Raw genomic sequence first — 21,950 nt, forward strand, 5'->3', positions numbered from 1 at the left:
TCCTTTCCAGAGCTAGGTGCTCACATGACAGAGTGCGCTACGCTTGGCACGCACATAAAATAAATACCTGGAGTGCACACCGTGAGGAACGACTATCCACAAGTGAAGTCACCAACGCCAGTGACGGCTGCGATGGTGTAGGCGGCACACAGAAATATCTAACGTAAGCGATGCACACATTACAACTGCACACACTTAAAGCTCCACCGGCTTCCTTTCGCCATCTGAACAAATATGCCAAACAAAGGTAACAGTCAGATGGCCTGCCATCCTGTATATAGCTCCACTTAACAGCGTTCATAATGTTGCCGGCTGCAAATGTGTGTGTGTTGGACTGTACATTCTCCATAGTTTTCATGTGTAATACTTATTAACTCGTGTCATGTCGCACTGCCTTCCTTCTCTTTGAACGTACAAGGTATTATGAGAGGTGTAACAAACTGTACATTAATTGTGTCATCTCAGTATGTGAATGGCAACAAGGCCAATAACGGTCACCATATCCACGTGCTGTCACTTCACACCACCTCTACTAGTATGGCACCTGCAAAATTTCCTCCACAAACATGCTGCGACAGTGAGCACCACAGGATACATACATATTTCCAGCCTTGTACACTGGACTTACATATCAGTGTAATAACTGACCCAAAGAAGTGAACATTCTTCAACCTACTTCCGAACAATGTCCACAATGTTACGTCAAACGCCCGTAGCCATCCATACACGGCAGTACGCGCTTGCCACTCCCAAAACTACATGGTACACTTATTACAACAATCCCCATACCATCTGCAATCCACTCCCCATCCCCACAATGGTGTATGTGTTAGTATCTGCGTACATGTGCCATGTCACAAACGTTATGCAGTAAAACAATCCTTGCATTTCCCACTTTCTTACTGCACTCCCTAAACCGAAGCTCTGTTCACGTCCACACCCCACCTAACACAAATGATGTCTTATCTCACCAATTCCCCTTTACGGCCTGAAACATGTCCTCCACATTGATTCTGCAAAGGCGCAGATCTTACGGCACTTACATATTTACAAATGTATTGTATGGCACAAGGTAAGCGTATAATAATATATGCAAATGACCTAAGGCAAAGTGAAAGTACATATGTCTTCAATCCACATACCAGTATCACAGTACTCCCATACATAGCAGCATTGCGTTGCAGGTTTCTTAGCAAAAGCCTACTCCTTTGCCACACCCACTTCAAAGCAATACACCCATTCATGGAAACTTGTCAGCACTTACCCTTTCTATCCACAGGTACATATCGGTTCAATAATACACCCAATCAAGTCAACGCTCTGTTACCTACTTCCAACCACTGCCCTCCTTCTTATGTCCAAGGGCCCCGCCCATGCACACAAGGCAGTATAGATTTTGCAAGCACAATACAACATACCACTAAGACTGCAAATATCCTCATATTCTCTCCAATGCACCCCCCCCCACCCCCAATGGAGTCTGCCTGCACTCACCAAAAAATTATAGTCGTGAGTACCTGCATACAAATTCCTTCTATCTGCCAATGTCTACCTTACCTCCCTAAAGCAAGGCTGTGCCCAAGCACTAGGTTCTTGGGTCACCTAACCACCAATCCAGTGTATGTCACAAGGCAGTAGGCAGTAGGCAGTCCATGTGCGGGAGGGGAGAGTTTCTTCAATTCACTGAAGGCAATGCTTCGGGATATGGGAGGTGAATTGGTCATTTTAGGTGGTGATTTTAATTGTGTGATAGACCCCAAAATGGATAGGTGCTCAACTTGTCATTTTACAGGGCAGAAAGCAAGTAAAAAATTCAAAGAATGTATGGAAGTATATGATTTAGTTGATGTATGGAGGAATCTTTACTGGGGAGAAAAGTTGTTTTCATTCTACTCACCAGTACACAATTTGTATTCTAGACTTGACTATATATTAATGTCAGATAAACTGATTGAGAAAGTACAGGCTGTGAGTATAGGGGAACGGCACATTTCAGACCATTCAATGGTACAGACTAAATTGGCTTTATTCTTAGAGAGGCGAGGAGCTTATAGATGGAGGCTGAAGTCATTTGTGCTGGAAAATAGGGATGCCTCTAAGGCATTAACAAAATGTATACATGATTACATTAAGGTGAATGGTAGAACGGCAGACAGCGTGATAGTGTGGGACTCCTTTAAGGCTTCTGTTAGAGGGGAACTTATGAATTGGACTGCCAGGGTACGGAAAGAAGGAGAGGCTAGATTAGGGCCACTTGAAAAAGAACTAGGAGACCTTCAAAAAGAATATGTGTTGACTAAAGATGAGAGTGTAAAGGTTAAGATAGTAAGTAGTAAGGAAACCTTGAAAAGGGAGGTGAATTTGCGTGTTGAGAGAGGAATGCATTACGCGATGCAAAGATATTGGGAAGGAGGGGACCATGCAGGTAAACTGTTGGCAAATAGGCTGAAGAATTATTCAGAAAGAATGTATGTTCAAAAGGTTGAGGATGAACATGGAAATATGGTGGTTAAGAAGGATATAATAGGTGAATGTTTCCGTTCATTCTATGCTGACTTGTATGCTGAGGCTCTTACTCCACAAATGGATGAACTGGATAGCTTCTTCGAGAAAATTACCCTCCCCACAATTTCGGAAGAAGGTAGAAATTTCATGGAAGCACCAATCACCATTTTGGAGGTTATGTCGGAAATTGAGAGACTAAAAAAAGGAAAGTCACCAGGGATGGATGGTTTAACAGTAGAGTTTTATCAAGAGTATGATGAAGTGTTAGCACCGGTATTGTGTAGATTATATAATCGTATTCTAGAAGAGGGGAGGTTATGCAATTCAATGAAGGAGGCAATCATTACAGTATTTCCGACACCTGGAAGGGATACAACTAAGTGCTGTAATTACCGACCTATTTCCTTGCTCAATGTAGACAAAGATATTTACCAAATTTCTTACTATAAGATTGGAAAAATATATGGGAGGGTTGGTGGAGGGATCCCAAATAGGATTTATGAAACGGCAATATGGATATGATAATATAAGAACGCTATTAGATATAATGAGTTTACCAGATTCGGAAATTAAGGATATTTTATTGATTTTTTAGACGCCGAAAAGGCTTTTTATAGGGTCAATTGGAGTTCCTTAAACTACACATTGTCAAAATTGGGATTTGGTCCCTTTTTCATTAAAGCCATTCAAGCACTACAAACGGAAAGAACGGCAAAGGTATGGGTGAATGAGGGGTTTTCAGCTGTGTTCTCTTTAAATAGAGGCACACAGCAAGGCTGTCCTTTGTCACCCTTGTTGGTTAATTTGGTATTAGAACCGCTTTTAGCATATATATGACAACATGGGGGTGTTTGAGGCTTAAGTGTAGGAGATGGAGAAGTCAAGGTATTGGCATATGTGGATGATGTGGTGGTTATCTTGAATAACCCTGTAGGCGGAGGATGTATTTTGAGAAGTGTTTTTGAAGAGGTAGGAAGGTTATCGGGTTACATGATCAATAGGGAAAAAATGGTAGTATTCCCGACGAAGATCTCACCGGGATGCAAACAATTGTTAGGATGGAGATGTACGTGGGAGAATGAGTGTGTCAAGTACTTGGGTATTTATATTGGGGTCATTCCGAGTATGGAGGTAAGCATGTCGCTATTAGCAGCATGGCTACTCCCATACTGGATACCTCGTCCGGGTTCCTTGAATGAGGAATTACCGGGCCATTCTGACCTTGGAGGGCCCGGTAATTCCTCATTCAAGGAACCCATCCCCATTCCCATTCAAGCCCACATACGGCTCAATGGGAATGGGGAGGGTGCTAACAACGGGCCCCTTAATAAGGGGCCCGTTGTTAGCACCCTGGTCTGCTCGCGGGACCCGCTAAGGACTCCTGGCTTTACCAGGCAGCCTTAGCGGGTCCCGCGAGCAGAACTCGTAATGTGGCGGTAAGAGGTTGACAGCTCCAGCACCTGTACTGGCACCGTTAACCGCCACACTCGGAATGACCCCATTGTCTGAGATGTTAAAAGGATAGTGACTTATAATGTGGATAAGATCATTGAGGTCCTTTGAAGGGATATTGTGAAATGGGGGCGTCTAAATTTGACCATTTGGGGTAAAATCAATGCAATAGAAATGCTTCTGCTGCAAGATTTTGTATATTATTCAATCGTTGCCCCTACTCTTTACAAAAAGTGCACTTGGGCGTATAGATAGGCTGTTTCAAGACTTTTTATGTGGATTAGGGAAGAGGGCCAGAATACCACGATATATTATGACCAGGAGTGTTAAAAATTGAGGTTTTGGGTATCTGATACTACAGAATTATAATAACGGGTTCTTGTTTAAAAAGTTGTCCAGCTACTCCAGTGGGGATCGGAATCAGGTGCCATGGTGGGTGCAAATTGAGATGCAGCCATTTTCACCATATGACATTAAGTGCCTGTTTTCTTTTGGGAAGTTACCTGGGAATGTGCATGGTTTAAAAACAGTCTTGGCAACGAGAAACGCATTGACTTCGTTGATTGTATGAAATGGAGAAGGATTATTCATTTATAAAGAAGCTTCTCTTTGGCGTAATCCTGGTCTACTGATGAATAATAAAGTACTACATTGGAGGAGTTGGATAAGGAGAGGCATTTTGACAATTGGGGATGTCTGGAGAGATGAAGGGGAGATAGCCTTTGAGAGTCTAGTAGAGAAGTTTGGGTTGAAACGTAGAGAGTTAAGAAGATATAGGGCCTCATTACATGTTGTGCGGTAACCATGGCGCTATTAGCGCCATGGCTGCCGCCGGTATTTTAACGTGTCTGCCTTGGTGGATGGCGGAATTAACGGCCTACTCCAAGGTGAGCGGGGCCGGCAATTCCCCATTCACCAAGGCCCTTCCCCATTCCCAATTTTGCCCCCATAGGGCATAATGCGAATGGGGAAGGTGGTAATTACGGTACCACAAATTGCGGTACCGTAATTAGCACTGAGGTCCCTTTGCGGCACCCTACTTTAACAGCTGGTAAATCCTTACCGGTAAAAAACCTTACCGGTACCGATAAACCCTACCGCCTTCCGTCTAATGAGTCCCATAGTCAATTGATTGATTTAATCACTGGAAGGAGGGAGATGATGGATGCAGCACTTTTACAGAAACCGGATGTTTTCAAGGTACTGACCAGTGGATCTCAGAAAGTGTCAAATATCTTGAAAGTTATGCAATATGATGCTAAATGGTTGGATTCATGGGAAAAGTTGCGGCTGTCATGGTCGGAAGAGTTAGGTAGAGATCTTACACTAGAAGAGTGGGAAAGGGTGTGGAAAGTCTCAATAAATGCTAAGGCGGATCTACAACTGCGTTATATTCATCGAAGAATATTGGGTAAAATATATTGGAGCCCTGCACGTATGTGTGCTCTGGGGATGATCAATAATGACATGTGTTGGGGTTGTGGGAAGGAGAGGGGTAGTCTGCTGCATATGTTGTGGAGTTGTGAAAGAGTGCTGAGTTTTTGGAAAGATGTTGTTGATAGGATTGACCACATCTGGAACATTACTTATCCACGTAATCCCTTGGCAATCATCCTGCAACTATCAAGAAGTGGTCATAATATTGGTTGGGTAACATCTTGTTGGATTTAGCAAAACTTTGTTGGTGGCGACTAAGCAGATATTAAAGGTTTGGAAGACCAGGAAGAAGCCCACAGTGGAAGAGTGGATTTTAGATGTGCAAGTTTTATCAAGATATGAAAAGACTATGGGGTCATTACGAGGTTGGAAGTAGCCATGGTGGTATTAGCACCATGGCTACCCCCTTACTGCATGCCGGGTCTGGGTTCCCTGAATGGGGAATTACCGGGCCATTCCAACCTTGGGGGATTCAGTATTTCCCCATTCAGGGAACCCATCCCCATTCCCATTCAAGCCCCTATAGGGTTCAATGGAAATGGGGACCATGCTAACAACGGGCCCGTTGTTAGCATGCTGGTCCTTTAGCGGCTGCCACTAAGGGCGCCTGGTAAAACCAGCCACCCTTTGCGGGACCCGCTAAAGGACCTTGTAATGCGATGGTAAGGTTTAACGGCACCGGCACCATTAACCCCTTACCGCCAACCTCGGAATGAGGCCCAATGTATTATAAACAACATAAGGAAGCATTTTATGATGAACTGTGGGGAAGTTTCACTGAACTTTATGGATGACCAAAGATTGAATTGTGTAGTGGAGTTGTTTTGTTCTCAAATACTAATGAGGGTGGGTGGGTGCTGGTGTCTGTCATGTTCTTTGTTTTGTCACGTCCTCATTGTTTGTTGATGTCAAATTAGTGCCCAGGTTCATGTTTGGAATTAGGTCTAGGTCATTTTGTAGATTGTATAGCAACAGTTGTTATTTGCTCGGAATTTTGTTCTAATTTTGGTGTTATGTATAGTTCAATTGTTTTTGTTAATCTATGTTGAAAATTATAAATAAAGAGTTTTTTTTTTAAAAAGCCCCATAATCTGCATCTACGCTAAAGTAAATACCAGACTAGCAATGCATACTAGTCTGTGCCATGTCTGCTTGGTTGACTTGACAACAATGTTTTTGCCCTTTACCCTCTCTGCAATTATGAGTCACCTGCTGGCTGCACTCGTGCGTTATCTGCACTTCTCCCCTTCCCCTGGCACTTCTCCCCTTCCTTTGGCACTTCTCCCCTTCGCTTTTCCCTGCACTTGCGCGATCTGAATGACACAAGGGCTAGTAAGATCGTTATTTTGTCCTCCCTTTCCACCTCCTTGTCTTGTCGTGCCTAGAAACACTTGTGTACAGGTGTGTTATAAATGCCACATCATATCATATGAGGCATTGCACATTTTATTTACGTCCGCATAACAATATGCATGCCAGTGTGAAATGACTGAACTGCATTCTGGGACCCATAGTCTTGTAGTTATAACGGAGAAACCAGGGGTATATTCCCAGAATCAACTTAAAGAGGCTGGAAGCCTGTCTCCGAATGGAATGGTGTGTGGGTGTGCATGATGTTTGGAGGTCCTCTTGCCTGCAGCTGAGAAGACCTGTCTAAACATGTTACCAAAAATGCCTTTATCTCGATTGGTGTAATGCTTCCAAATGCAAAAGGGCCCTGTAAATAATGGTAAATGCGTTTTTTGAGGTCACAGGTACATTTGATGCAGTTTTGTGCACTGCCGTCTGTGCCAGTGTTATCCCGGAGCATTCCTCTCACCCTTTTCTACGCATGCTATAGTGACTAGTGTTTTGGCACTGCTCTGATTACTTACGGGTAATCTTCATTACTCCTAATCCTACTCTTCCGCGTCACCGTACTTACCTCATGAGGCCCCTGCCTCCGACACAGGACCTTCTTCTATTTCTTTAAATCTGTATAACTCCTTCCCCACATCCACGTCACTCAGTTTCATATTACCAAGCCAGAGCATGGGACCTTCCCCGCAGGGAGGGTGACGAGGGTCATCAGTACTGTGACGGGGAAGAGTATGACTAGGAGTAATGAAGATTACCAGTAAGTAGTCAGCGCATTACCTCCACGTCCACTCTTCCTTGTCCCAGTACTTACCTCATGAGGTATACCAAAGCCGCAACGGGGAAAAGGTCCCAATGAGACACAGAACCAAAAACTACAGCAAAACACACACCCACAATAACTCTTAATTCACATCCCCATAGACAAAACTCCAACCCCAAAGGAACCAAACCCTGAGTGGGAGAAACTCAACCCATAGCGGTTGATGAAAGTGCTTAGAATAGCCCAGGCGGCAGCCATACAAATCTCTTACTGAGAAACCTCCTTGCATCGGCCCAGGAAGCTGCCAAACCCCTGGTGGACCGCCCCTGATCGTGCGCAGGCACAGGCAGGCCAGAAGCCACACAGATAGAGATGAGGAGCCAGGGAAAACTGCCAGTCACTGCACTTGCACCAGAGGAAAATCACAGGATGTTGAATATAATAGAATGCTTGTCAGCCCACAAAAAGATCTGATCTATCAAAAGGAAGATACAGGACAGCCCAGTAGTCCAGCAGACCATGCCCCCCTCAGCCGACAGAGGAGCCACCAGGCTGGCATCAATGGGCAGAATACTGTCACAAAGTAGGACAATGCAATCCATCCCGGATAGCAGACACCAAAGACAACCCCATTCCATTCCTTTAGAAGCGTCTGACATTTTCGGGGATTCTCTTAGTACATCTTTAGTTTTCGTGGAGAACGGAGTCCAGATCCAGCTGGTAACAGGAGTTGCTGTCGCACTCTCTGGGGCGTTAATCATGTGCACAACCTTCTGCGCCCTGCCTGTGTGGGGCGAGGGGGTGACTAGTGCATCCCCGCCCCCCTTTCCACTGTGGCTCCATCACGCCCAGGGGCCGCAGCCATTGTGCCTGCCTGTGTGGGGTGAGGGGGTGACTAGTGCACCCCCCCCCCTTTCCACTGTGGCTCCATCACGCCCAGTGGCCACAGCCATTGTGCCTGCCTGTGTGGGGCGAGGGGGTGAGTAGTGCACTCCCCCGCCCCCCCTTTCCACTGTGGCTCCATCACGCCCAGGGGCCACAGCCGGCTGAAGAAGTAAGGGGGCAATTGAAAATTATGCCCGAGGGACCGTTTCCGGTCCCGCCCACACCTCCACCCGATTGGCTAGCGGCAACAGTCTTTGGCAGCCAATCGGCTGGAGGTTAGGCAGGTATGGCTGCGCATGCTCTAGTGAAGGCTTCCGGGCGTGTCCCACAACACGCGATCGCTGAGCATGCGCAAAGTGTTCCAGAGCACGCGCAAAGTGTTCCATGTTGTGCGTATGCGCAGTTCATCACACTTGCCCTGCGCATACTTTTGTGATATCTGTCCCGGTGCTCTGCATGAGTTAAGGGTGTCTTGGCTCTCGGCCTTTGAACATGCGTAGTGTGTTCCCTAGTGGATGCGTGCGCTACTGCGCATGCTCTGGTGACCCCTAGTCTCAATCTGTTCTTTGGATTTTGGGCCGGGCTCTGGGCAATCTGCAGCCATTCCCCGTTTTGCCGGAGCTCATATTGCCCTGAGGTGCTGCCTCTTACACACGTGCAGCCCGGGCGGGACCCTGTAACCTTACATAGGGTTCTACAGCGCCTTTGAGCGCCACGGCTGTGTCACAGCGCTATACATCATGCAGGTATAATTAATAACGGGTCATTCTCTAGCAACGCTCCGATCTGTGGGTTCCCCTCCCACTCCCCGATGCAAGCATCAGATCCCACTCACTGGTTGTTAAAAAGGCCAGTGTTTTAAGTGGGGTAAGAAATTGAGGGGGGGGGGATCTCGTTTGGGGGCGTGGCTTCCATTGTGGGCGTGGCCTAAAACGTGCACACATCATTGTAAGGTGCGCAAAAAAATATATAAATGTATGTGAGCATTTATATATTTGTATGCGTACTACTATGGGTGTGTACCTTTCAAGCCTTATAAACATACCAATGTTACGTATTTCTATGTTTATAAAAAGGTGGCTTGAAAAGTGCACAAACCATAGTAATTTACGCACTCTTGTGTGCTTACCTTACTATGGTTTGTGCACTTTTCAAGCCACGTTTTATAAACGTAGTAATATTTCTATGTTTATAAAAGACGGCTTGAAACGTAAACAATTCAAGGCATCTTTTATAAAGCTTTGCCGTCGGAGAAAGGCGCTTTGGGCTCTGTGATCTCTGCTCAGAGCAGATAGATCACTGAGCCCGAGGCGCCTTTCACCCTCTGCAAACCCGCGGGCTCCGTGATCTAATCTGCATATTAGATCATGGAGCCTGCAGGTTCGCTGAGGGTCAGTGACGTGGCGAGGGCAAACAAAGGAACTGTAACTCCCTGATGACCCCTCAGATGAGGGGTCATCAGGGAAGTTACAGTGACTGACAGAAGTGCCAGCCAGCCTCAGCGACGCTGTGCCTGGCTGGCACTTCTGTCAGCTCGCCTGAAATTAAACTGGCGGGCGCATCCCGCCAATGTTGTGTGGGATGGGGGGCCCCGGCAGGTCCCCGGCTCAGTCCCACTTTTTGGAGACTGCCGGGGCCTGGCCCCGGCAGGCCCCGGCACACTTTAAGCACTGAGAAAGGCCATCTGCACGGGGTGAGGGTGTAATGGCCATCTGCACCGGGTGGGGGTTTAATGGGCATCTACATTGGGTGGAAGTGTAATGGGCATCTTCAGGGATGGGGGTGTAATGGCCATCTGCATGGGGTGGGGGTGTAATGGGCATCTGCACGGGGTGGGGTTGTAATGGGCATCTGCATGGGGTCGGGGTGTAATGGGCATATGCACAAGGGCCGTGTAGTGGGCATCTGCACAGGGCGGGGTGTAAAGGGCATCTGCACGGGGTGGGGGTGTAATGGGCATCTACACAAGGGCCGTGTAGTGGGCATCTGCACAGGGTGAGGGTGCAATGGGTATCTGCACAAGGGCCGTGTAGTGGGCATCTGCATGGGGTGGGGGTGCAATGGGCATCTGCACGGGGTGGGGGTGTAATGGGCATCTACACATGTGCCATGTAGTGGGCATCTGCACAGGGTGAGGGTGCAATGGGTATCTGCACAAGGGCCGTGTAGTGGGCATCTGCATGGGGTGGGGGTGCAATGGGCATCTGCACGGGGTGGGGGTGTAATGGGCATCTACACATGGGCCGTGTAGTGGGCATCTGCACGGGTGGGGGTGTAATGGGCATCTACACAAGGACCGTGTAGTGGGCATTGGTGCAGGGTACTGTGCAATGGAACCAAATGTGGCCCCGGAAATGTGTTTCCAAGTGGCCCTATGTTAACATATATTGGAAGTTTTGTAGCTTGACTTCATCCCACTCAAAAGTGGCCCATGGTACAGAGGCCCACCGGGAAATCGCAGAGTTTCCCGTAAGCCTCTCCACCACTGGTGCTGTGAAATGGGCATTCACACAGCGGGCTGTGCTGTGGGTGCCTGTACAGGGGTCTGTGTAGTGGGCACCTGTGCAGAGGACTGTGGTGTTGGCCTCTGCAAAGGGGGGATTTGCAGTGGGCAGCTCTACATGTGGGTGTCTGCGAGGGGGCAATTTGCAGTGGGCATCTGTGCAGTGGGCATCTGTGCAGGGGTCTGCACAGTGGGCGTCTGCAAGGGGGGCTATGCAGTGGGCATCTGTATGGGCAGCTCTGCAGTGTGCATCTGTACAGGTTCTGTGCAGTGGATGTCTACAAAGGGTTTATGAAGTGGACATCTGCAAGGAGGCAATATGCAGTGGGCATCTCCACGGGTGCTGTGCACCGGGCATCTGTATAGGGGCTCTGCAGTGTGTGTTTGTTCAGTTGCTGTGCAGTGGGTGTCTGTAAATGGGGGTTAGGCAGTGGGCAGCTCTACATGGGGCTGTGCAGTGTGCATCTGTACGAGGGGCTGAGAGATGGGCATTTGCAGCACCCACCTGTGAGGTCCCCGGGACGGCTGAATGGTGCCTGGGCCCGGCCAGGCTACTGCTCCGGCCTCTCCTTCCCCCAATCCTTTTTCTATGATGACTTTTTTGCACCTGGTGCTTCCCATCACCCGGACCTGCCCTGGGAATACAACCTCAATGGCTCACTTTTGACAGCCACCAGGGTCGGACTGGGGCATAAAATTGGCTCGGGCACCAATAAAAACGTGGCCCATAGTTGCAAATGACTCGGTGTGATTTAATATTTATTCAGCAACACTGGTCAAAACTACTACTGTTGCATAGTGAAGTAACTCACGAAAGTGACCCACTTTGGGCAAAAAAACGGCCCCACACTAGCATTTAGCGTTTTTGCAAAGTTCTTTACTCGCAATGTAATAAAACCTGTTTCATGTGTTTAGCAGTGATTTATTGACATTTGGTGCGAGTTACTTAACTGTGGGGTGTAGTTTGGGAGTGGCACGTATGCCGAGCGTGGGGGCACATTGTAGTGTTTCGCCCTGGGCACCACATGGACTAGAAACTGCCCTGGGTGGATGGGCTCCCTTTTGTCTCCCTGGGACCTCAAATGCTACGTTTTAAAATGTGAAATATGTCTTTTGGGGAATAATTGGCTGCAGGTGAGTGACAGGCGACCTCCTCTTTTGGTAAGAAAGTGATCATCTGTTTTGGCCAAATGTTACGTTGTCTCTGCTTGTTCTTCATAAACCTCCAGTTAATCCTGTCTTGTGTATGGGGTGGAGGGTGCATTACTGGGCGGGGAGAGTGGAACAGCAGCTCCTCTTTGGACGTTTAGTTTATATATCATTATATTATGTCTTGGGTTTGTAGTATTTAATAACATAATGTCTTCTGTTTCTAGATCTAAACACATTATTGTGTCACCCTACTCTGCAAAGCGTAAGAAGCACAGGCGCCAAAAGGTAAATAACTGCTGTCGTTTGTTTCTCTACACAGGTTGTTATGCTTCTGAGATAACCTGTCTCCCACCCTTTGTTCCTGGACCCTTTATATCTCCTTCTCTCCTGTCTTGTCTTGTCTCCATTCCTCCTTCCTGCCTCTTCCTGGAAGTGACGTCCAGATCCATGTTTAGGGACCAGGTCTGTGGCCCAGTGCACTAGTGCATTCTCTAGAAGGGTCCATGCGGGTGACCTCATAGTCACTGGTTTGAATCCCTGCAGGTCCACCCAGCACTTCATCCACCCAAGATTAATTGAATGAGTACCACTGAGTTGTGTAACAATGAACATCTGTTACCTTCTGTCTATAACACCAAAATTCATCCGTGTGAGTGTGTGGGTGCACTCTACAACTACACCTATTATGTGATGTCAATCCCTTCCCCTGTGCCTTCTTATTAAACTCAATTGGTAAGTCACTATTGGACCTGTATGGTGGATCACAACCCTTTGCTATAGGGGGTGGTTGGGTGGAGTTCTACACGTGAATTAAATAGACACCTTGTTAGTTACAACTAGTGTTGGTTGTTCTCTTTCCATATCACCTGGGGAGCAAGGTAATTGATGGTAAAGCCTTAATCAGGAGGGGCTGAATGAACGGACCACCAGATCTGGAAAGGATGGAATAGAGTGCAGAAGTATGACACCCACACTCCCCTTGCGTGCCCACCCACTAGAGTGGCCACAACATGAGGTGATTGAAAAGGAAGCCCTCACCCTTCTGAAGGAAAGTGAGTCAAGGACCGTCACATGCCCGCTTTTACCCGTTTGTGAACGGTTCGCAAGTCAGGTGATACGAGTATTGCAACCTAAGCACTCGTCTTACTCCACAGTTTGTCTATGGTGTGAAATGCTGCTCAAATCTACCAGAGTTGCCTACACACCAGGACTGCCTTTCTTTGTTGCTTGCACTGATAGCTTGTCCATGAGTCTTATGTTCTGGACCTCCCCAGAACCAGGTCTAAATCCTGCCTGGAATGTATCTAACAGCTATGTAGATAGTCTGCCCATTTCTGTGTTTCGTTGAGTAAAAAGGAATTAAACATTTTGCTTGTTATGTCGAGCATTGATAGCAGCCTGTACTTTGAGGGTTCTGTAAATTTACGTTTTTTGAAGACCGGCTCGAATGCCGATTTCCTCCAAGATGCAGGTTCTACACCCTCCTGACATACCTTGATATGATATGATATGGCATTTATAACGCTAACACAAGGAAGAGTGTCACCCTAAGTTTGTTGAGCAACCTTACTACAAGTTAGTGGATACACAAATATATCTGATTAATGACGTTGCTGAGAGACAAAGGTCAAATTAGAACTAAACAATAGAGTCATCAGCCGGAGTGCTTTGTCCAAAAGTTTATAAAGAAACACTGAAACAGAAATGCTGACACGTGTTTCGACCCTTTCCAACGGGTCTTTTTCAAGACAAAGCTGTTGATAATATTATTCCAAAATCACATAGTATAATGAACACAAAATGCGTATAAAACAGAAATTAAAAGAAAATAGAGAAGTATTTTAAAGCATGTTTGAAGCGAGGAAAAGGGGGATGGGGCCAGGACCCATCAGAAAAAAACACACAGAAATGCATATTGCTATTGAATATTGAGAACACATGGTGATACCAATTAGTCAAAAATAAAATGTTACCATGGTAAATGGGGTGCTCACCAACCAAAGTCCAACGATGTAGCATCCAATGTTTCATGTATAAGAAAAGAACAGAAAGTTCGGAGCAGAAAATATGCTATGTATTCTGCTAATACACAAAGTACAAAATAATTGCATGGCGCTAACCACTAGTCAGTGAAATTACATTAGAGTTCACTTAGGTCAACAGCATTGAGGAAAAAGTGATATTTTCCTAGTACAAAAGGCTAACCCAAAAGATATATCCTTTTCATGTCTTGTCTCGCCTATACACAATTGTTTCAAGACGCGACGAGGCAAGGGAGGGGGAGCAGAGGGAAGACAGACAGCGATCCTACTAGGCCAAGTGTCATTCAGATCGCGCAAGTGCATGGGAAGGGGAAAGGGGGAAAGTGCAGGGGAGAGTAGGAGGGAAAAGTGCAGTACATGGGATAATAGAATAAGTAAGTATGGCCAGCTGGTGGCAAGTGCAAGGGTAAGTGCAGACATCTGGTGTCAAGTGCTGGTAGTGGGACAGTAGGGATACAGAGACCGTGCCGAGTGCGGGGTTGCCAGGAAGGCAGTGCAGGTGTGCGACTGGCGGTGGAGGGGACCTGGGCCCGAGATCAGAGGGTGGCCAGGTAACCAGTGCAGTTAAGCCAGGGATTCACCAGGGGAGAGGGGGAGAAAAAGCAGAAGCAAAGAAAAAGGTTTTGAGGTGCTTCCGGAAACTGGAGTTGGTTCTCCTCAAGTTTCAGAGAGGCAGGGAGGCTGTTCCAGAGGGAGGCCCCAGCCGAAGCAAGATATCTACCACCAACTCGTTGCTTGGAGAAGCGACTGACCCTGAGGGAGTTGGAGGCGGATGAGTGAAGAGCTCGAGAAGGAAGATATTTAGGAAGAGAGAGTTGAAGGTATTGAGGCCCCAAGCCCCAGAAGGCCTTGTGCACAATGCAGAGCGTTTTGAACGTAATCCTCGCAGCTACTGGGAGCCAGTGCAGAGATTTCAGTCCTGGAAAGATACGATCCCTGGGATTGAGGCCAAGGATAAGTCTCTCAGTCCTGTTCTGGACAAGTTGCAGAGGGCGGAGAGTAGAGGCAGGCAGATTTAGAAAGAGGCTGTTGCAGCAGCCCAGCCTGGAGAGTACCAGAGTTCTGGAGACAGTGAGCTTCTGGGGGAAGGAGAGGAAAAGAAGAATACCTTTTAGGAGGTGCAGCTGGTAGTGAGACTTCTTAGAAACGTCATACGTATCGCCCCTGGACAGGCTGGTAAGTTAGACTGAGTACAGGTGCTGCTGCCCCTCGTTTTAAGATAACTGATGCACCAGTGAACTCTCTAAAGGTGCCCTATGAACGTCAGAGAGGCGGACCTAGTAGCACAATCCCTTGACTTTCACAGCAAGGGGATTACAAAACACTACCTCGTAAGGGCCCTGGAAACCAAGGGTTATTCCACCTGCGCACAAGATAGCGGACGTATAGGAGGTCCCCATGCAGCAGTGGTTGTGTGGTCATATGCTCGGGATCTGTCACTGTAGTAGTCTAGACATCCAGTGTCTGTCGCCACAATCCTGGGGGGTGCAATCTGTCAGGAGACATTTAATGGCGCTAGTGTGGTCAAATACTACTTGAACTCATCGCCTAGCACCGCTGCTGCCCTACGTGCATCTGAAGCCCTTATTACAGGGATATGGGAGTATGCATACGTCGGCCAGTAACCTCTCCATGAGGCGACAAATGGTGGTCTTTGCTTGGCTGCGTGCGTGAACTGAAGAGTGCCAGGGGCAAACCATGCACCCAGCTTTTCTTCAACGTGGTACACAGTTTGGATATCTTACTTTTAAGGAACCCATTTATCCTCTCCTCAACGCCATTGGCCTAAGTAAAACTCAGCAATATTAACAAAACACAAATTCGGAAACAAATACACAGTAACTATTGGCCTAAATGAATATTACACACGTAGAGATCCACAACATGCAACAGAAAGGGGTCATACAGGGTAAATATGCTTTAGGCAGTCCTTCAACAACACAAACCCTAACTAATAGGCAGTTGTTAGGGAGAATTCTCTGTTAAGGCTAATTTCCCAAACCTATTGAGTCCCCCAGCAGCTTTGCTGGATTTTTGGGGTTTATTTTTTTTTCTCATGCTAAGAATGAGACTCTTTTACTCCCACGCTTAGACATGATTTGAGGTGTTCCTATGACTTTGTATGTGTTTTATAGGCTATGGGGTATTTTCTCCATAGGGCTTCATGTGTTTTTGGAATGTGTGTTACACAGCACCCTCCGTACAGTAACACAGGGGTGTCATAGTGACCCCCAAACATAGACTCCATACCCTGGGACTGACTACTGTCTCTCAGGGCATGTAAAGTAACCATTGGCTTTTCTAGTCCTAAATTGTGAACAGAACCAGTACAAACCATGTATTGTGGACGTACTGGTAGGGGCAATTTGATTGCCCCTGGGTCTATCGTTCGAGGGGGCACTGTCCAGTCCCCCCTGATCGAGTTTTGGCTGGTGGCAGTGGATACTACTTTTTATATTCGACCGCAAATATATTCCTATGGGATTTTCCCATTGTTCGAGGCTACCAATATTTAAAATAGCCTCGAACATACCGCCGGTTTATTTATTTAATATGAATTCACCGGCCGGTATTTTTTGCCAGAACTCGGTTCCAAAATGGCCTTTGTGTTCACTTCTGTGACTCCAACCCAAGTCGAGCCCTTTGTTCCACTTTTTGGCGGGCTTCTGCACAGAAGCCCTCCAAAGTGGTGCCACTCTGTCTGGGTCTACAGGATGTGTGGGAGGGGGGTTTAGGCACCCTGGACTGTGTTGCTTCGACAACTCAAGTCGCACTCTTGTGTGATTGGCCCAGTGGTGAGCCGCCCGGCTCACCACTTAGCATGTTTGATTGACAGCTAGGCTGAATGAATGGGGGTTTTCTGCATAAAAGCAGGGCTTTGGGGACTGGAACTTCAGAAGTCGCCGCAGGATCTAAAGAATCCGAAGAGGGAGAAGCTTAGCTGACCTGCAATGACGACACCACCGGTGGAGCCCTGCTGAACCGCCTCACCACTTCCCGACGACAGAGGAGATCTTCATTCCGGAGAGTCTTCTTCCTTTGAACTTGTGGGGATAACCAGTTTACCCTCTTTTCGCCTTCCCGGATCATCTCGTGGTCGACTCGCCTGTGCTAAGCACCCCGGCAGCCGGATAACCACGTTTTACCACTACCACGAATAAAAGGTTTTTACCTTTTAACCGAGAAACTCCGCGGCTGGTTTCTTCCCTGGCAGTGCAACGACCTCCAGCTTTCCTCTACGTCGAGACCTTCTCTTCCTCTGGACGAAACACCGACTTGCACCCGCTGCCAGGAACAACTGCCCCCGCTGGAGCTTTCTCACCATTTCAGGTACTGTGTCCCGCCTGGCTTCCCTTGCAACAGACTGTTCGAGGTGACCGGTAAATCGTGGCCTTTCTAACATGGGTTGGCCTGGGGCCTGTTAACTAACTTTTTCTGAACTGATCCAACTATTTCTGAACTATCTACAAAGTCTTTTAAAGCATTACTCAACTGTGTGATCTTGGGCGCATTTCGTCTTGCTCTCTCTGAGAGTGGGCCGGGCATATGAACTTTCTTGCTCTCCAGTAGACTCTGCCTTTCCTGACTTACTGTGGTTCTGTTAAAAGTGTTGATAGTGTGTGCTTTCATAATTCTGCCTTTTTCCCTCCCTTTTTAAATAACTTGTTGGAGTGCCATCTTGAGTTAAGCGCTCACCTCTGTCTGAAAATAAGTGGTGTTTTAACTAAGACTTGTTCAACAAGTAATTAGGGATGTATATATACTAATAGTGACTGTGTTTTGAACTTGCTTGCTATATTAGTGCCAGTGTATTCTACAAGTGTGTTTTTAAATAAATAATTAGATACTTTTATATCAAAGGTCTGGTCAGTGTTTGCTTGTGCTACTGTATCTGTACCTATTGTGTATGCTCTATATACTGCCTAACTCATCTTGAGAGAAGTATGACTGCTCAGCCACAGCTAACAGGTAAATATGGGTGGTGCGGACTGCTACCAATTGGGTTTACTGCCAACACCTGTAGTCTTAATCTTTTTGCAGTGCTCCCTAAGGGAACTGCACAGGATTCTGCCTAACAGCAGTCTAAGTCCCTACGATGAGTGGGGTCTTTCACTCAAAAGCACATTCAGTGCTGGAGCACTCAATCGTGCGGTTAAGTTCAAAACGGGTCTCTTCAAGGGGCTGTAGTGACTCAGGAAGATAGGTGAGGTGATGAAAAAGAAAGTCCCACTATTTGAAGAGGGTTTCCACAAGAGGGCAGAGCGATTTCCAAGAATCAGGAATAGTTTAGTAGCACAGGCTACCTACACAAAGGAGAGTGGCCCTTGGGGGACATCTTGCAGTATGCATGCGCCAGGGGCCACCAGTAAGGGTTGCAAGTACTTACTGATCCTCGGCGCACTCTGGGCCAAACTTCACAAGTCAAATCAATGTTCGTTCACAGGCACGAAACCTGCAGTTTAACATCTCTGTGGCTTTCAGGGGCTGCATTCCGGGACCTCAGACCGCGGCGGGTACAGTGGTGATTTCTCCGCTTCTGGTGAAGGGATCGGGCCAGTTCCACTGGCAGCTCGTCTTGGGGCACAGAAGCAAGGCACCCACAAAGATCGTTACCACAGCAGGGAGACATGGGAACTGCGTATGCTTGGGTTCAGGCGGACTCTCTGCAGGAGAGTGCCTTCTACCATTATTTTACGGTCCCCAAAGACTCGAGTGGAAAATTGAGACAGCAGCGGGTCCAGGGAAAAGGTCTCATACGAGCTGGTCAGTTCATTGGCCGGCCCATGAACACTTCCGAAAAGGCTTGCTTATAGGTTAAGCAGGAGGTGCCAAGAGTAGTTAGTCCCACTACTCCAAAGGGTCGAAGCACCCTTGCAGCCCTTCTATGATTGATGAGAAACAGGGGCTCTGATGGAACAACAACAGGGTCAGGGTGCCAAACCTTCCAGGGGGGTCACCAGCGGTTCCCTGTATCTGCTTCTTCGGTTCATGATACTTGGCTCCTTTACTAAGTTTGGTGTAAACTCAGAAGATTGACCTGGAATGGGTGTAGAGTGCCTTGTCTTATCCACAGTCTCCTTCATGCCAAAACGAAGAGAAACCAATAAGAGATCTGCTCACATTGAGCCATCCCAGACGTGGACCAATCACAGACCACGGTGGCCCCAGTCATATCAGACATCCTGGCACACAGGATGTGTGTTGGAACTAGACAGCTCCAGCCCACAGCCTGGTCACACACACACAAGTCATACCGAAGCCCGCAAAGGTTCGGTTTGCGCGTGGGTCTGCGTGACCAAATAAGGAATTTCCCCAGTCGGCTTGACCTGGGGAAGGCAAAGGGACAAGATGGCCAAAGGACAGAACAAAGGACCTTGTGGCATGGCCAATTTGGCCACTGTCATGGGCCAAACGCAGTTTGGACCATAGAAAAGAGTCAAAAATGCTTTAAAAGTAACTGCTGCCACCAGTTCTATCCTGGGCATACTTGTACATTCACCAAAAATCCTTTGAGGGTGTCTAGGGCTTATCCAGAAAAAGACGGCAAGACTTGTCCTTGGCCTCAAGCCCAGGGATCATATCTCTCCAGCCCTGAAATCTCTCCACTGTCTCTCTATGGCTGGAAACATCAAGTTCAAGACTCTCGGCATCATCCACAAGGCTTTCTGGGGCCAGGGACCACACTACATCCAACGTTCTCTTCCTAAACATCTTCCTCTTGAGCCCTCTGCTCATCCACCTCCAACTCTGAGGGTCAGACGCTTCTCCAAGCAGAGAGTTGGGGGTAGATCTCTGTCCTCGGCAGGGCCTCCCTCTGGTACAGCCTGCCTGCCTCTCTCAAACTTAAGCATGACTACCTAAGGTTCCGTCAGCAAGTCAAAACTTTCCTTTTCACTTACGCTTTCTCTCTACCTCTCCCTTGCTGATGTCCCTGACTGCTGCGCATACTGGCTACCTGGTCACCCTCTGAAATTACGGGTCCAGGCTCCTGCATGACCAGTTGCCCCTGCACTGCCCCCGGCTTCCTGGCCACTTAAGGGACTTTATCTGCAACCCTACATTCCCCTGACTCCTGCACATATGAGCCACTTCCAGGCAGCGATTACTAGTTACTTGCACTCTCCCCTCCCCTTGCTCCCCCAAAACCCCTTGGTATTTCTCCCACTCCCTTCCCCCTGCACTTGGGTATTCTGAATGGCACAAGGCCTAGTAAGATTGTTGTTTTGTCCTCCCTTCCTTGTCTTTTTTTCTACCTAGAAACACTTATGTACTGGCGCGTCATAAATGACTTATCATATTAGAAAAGCCTGCTCTGCTCATCAATTATTTTAAAACTAGAGGGTTGTTATAAGAGAGAAACGTGTCCCAGTTCTGAGGACAAAATACTAAAAAGAAGCCAGTTAACAAGAGAAGCGAAAAGAATATATAAAAGGGCATTACCCAAACCAGGTAGGGAACACGCAGAGAGTAGAAACAAGTCCCCTTGGAGGTAGGGAAGATCCTGTATGAACGGGATAAAAGAGGAGGGAGTTTTAGACAGTCAATTCATAACTAGGAAAGTCTGAAAAGCAGTCAAGATACCCCAACTCGTGAAAGCCTGAAATTAAAGACTGGTAAGTGTCTACAAGGGACAACGAGAATGTGAGGAACCACTGCCAGAGAAAACATTCTAAATATAGGACCACAGAAAGCACGAAAACCAAGAGGGTCTTTGAAGAACCAAAAGAACTGGCCTCGGAGACTATTCAAGGAGACTATGGGCCTCATTCCGAGGTTGGCAGTAAGGGGTTAGCGGCGCCGGTAAAGGTGCCGGAGCTGCCAACCCCTTACCGCCACATTACGAGTCTGCTCCTGGGACCCGCAAAGGGTGCCTGGTAAAACCAGGCGCCCTTAGCGGGTCCCGCTAGCAGACCAGAGTGCTAATAATGGGCCTGTTATTAACGGGTCCGTTGTTAGCACCCTCCCCATTCCTATGGGGGCTCAAATGGGAATGGGGATGGGGCCCCAAGGTCGGAATGGCCCGGTAATTCCTCATTCAAGGAACCCAGACCCGGTAGCCGGTAAGGGGGTAGCCATGCCGAAAATAGCGGCATGGTTACCTCCTACCTTCGGAAGGAGGCCCCATGTAAAGAAATATCTGTACCACAGAGAAAAGTTATAAATAAAGAGACTATCCGAAGAGAAGACCAGGCAAATAGAAGAAACTCTCCTGGACTATTTAATTTCTTTGGCTATAGTGGTCGGGTCAGATAGTTAGTTTGGAAGGAGGACACATTTACTTTGGACTTCCTGACAACTGACTAGCACATTCCTTTAGATGGGTAGAGTATTCCCTCTAGCAATAGGGAAAGATAGACCTTTTATTTATAATTTCATAAAAAATGTCCTCAGCAGGTCTGACTCCTTCTTCCTACCCGCCACACAACTCAGTAGTTATGGTTATGCTGGGTACCGTACTTCACTATGTAGTGCCGAGTAACCTTAAGTATAGCGCTAGCAACTTTGTAACATAACTGGTGCATTTATAAAGCGCACGTTCACCCACAAAGGGGCATCTTGACGCTAATAACAGATGTTTATTGTTACCCAACTTAATAGTACTCCTTTTATTGACCTCGGAAGGAAGAAGTGCTGAGTGAACCTGCAGGGATTTGAACCTGTGACCATGAGGTCAAACAAAGGCCCCTGTAGTGGATGCATTAGTCCACTGAGCCACAGACCTGGCTGTTCTGGTTACGTCGGGGTACCATATTTCCCTATGTAGTTTCATGTAACTGTAAGTATAGCGGTAGCAAATCGGTAGTTCTGGATATTGTTTATTTGTAATGCGCCTATACACAAGTGTTTCGAGGTG

General features: G+C 47.4%; 1 pseudogene; it reads left to right on the forward strand.

Moving 5' to 3' along the window:
* Positions 1-8,897: 8,897 nt before the first annotated feature.
* Positions 8,898-21,950, forward strand: part of LOC138498405 (zinc finger protein 850-like) — a 203,198-nt pseudogene continuing 190,145 nt past the window's right edge.

The sequence above is a fragment of the Ambystoma mexicanum genome, chromosome 5q (assembly GCF_040938575.1).
Source record: "Ambystoma mexicanum isolate Mex_15411 chromosome 5q, UKY_AmexF1_1, whole genome shotgun sequence".
Lineage (NCBI taxonomy): Eukaryota > Metazoa > Chordata > Amphibia > Caudata > Ambystomatidae > Ambystoma > Ambystoma mexicanum.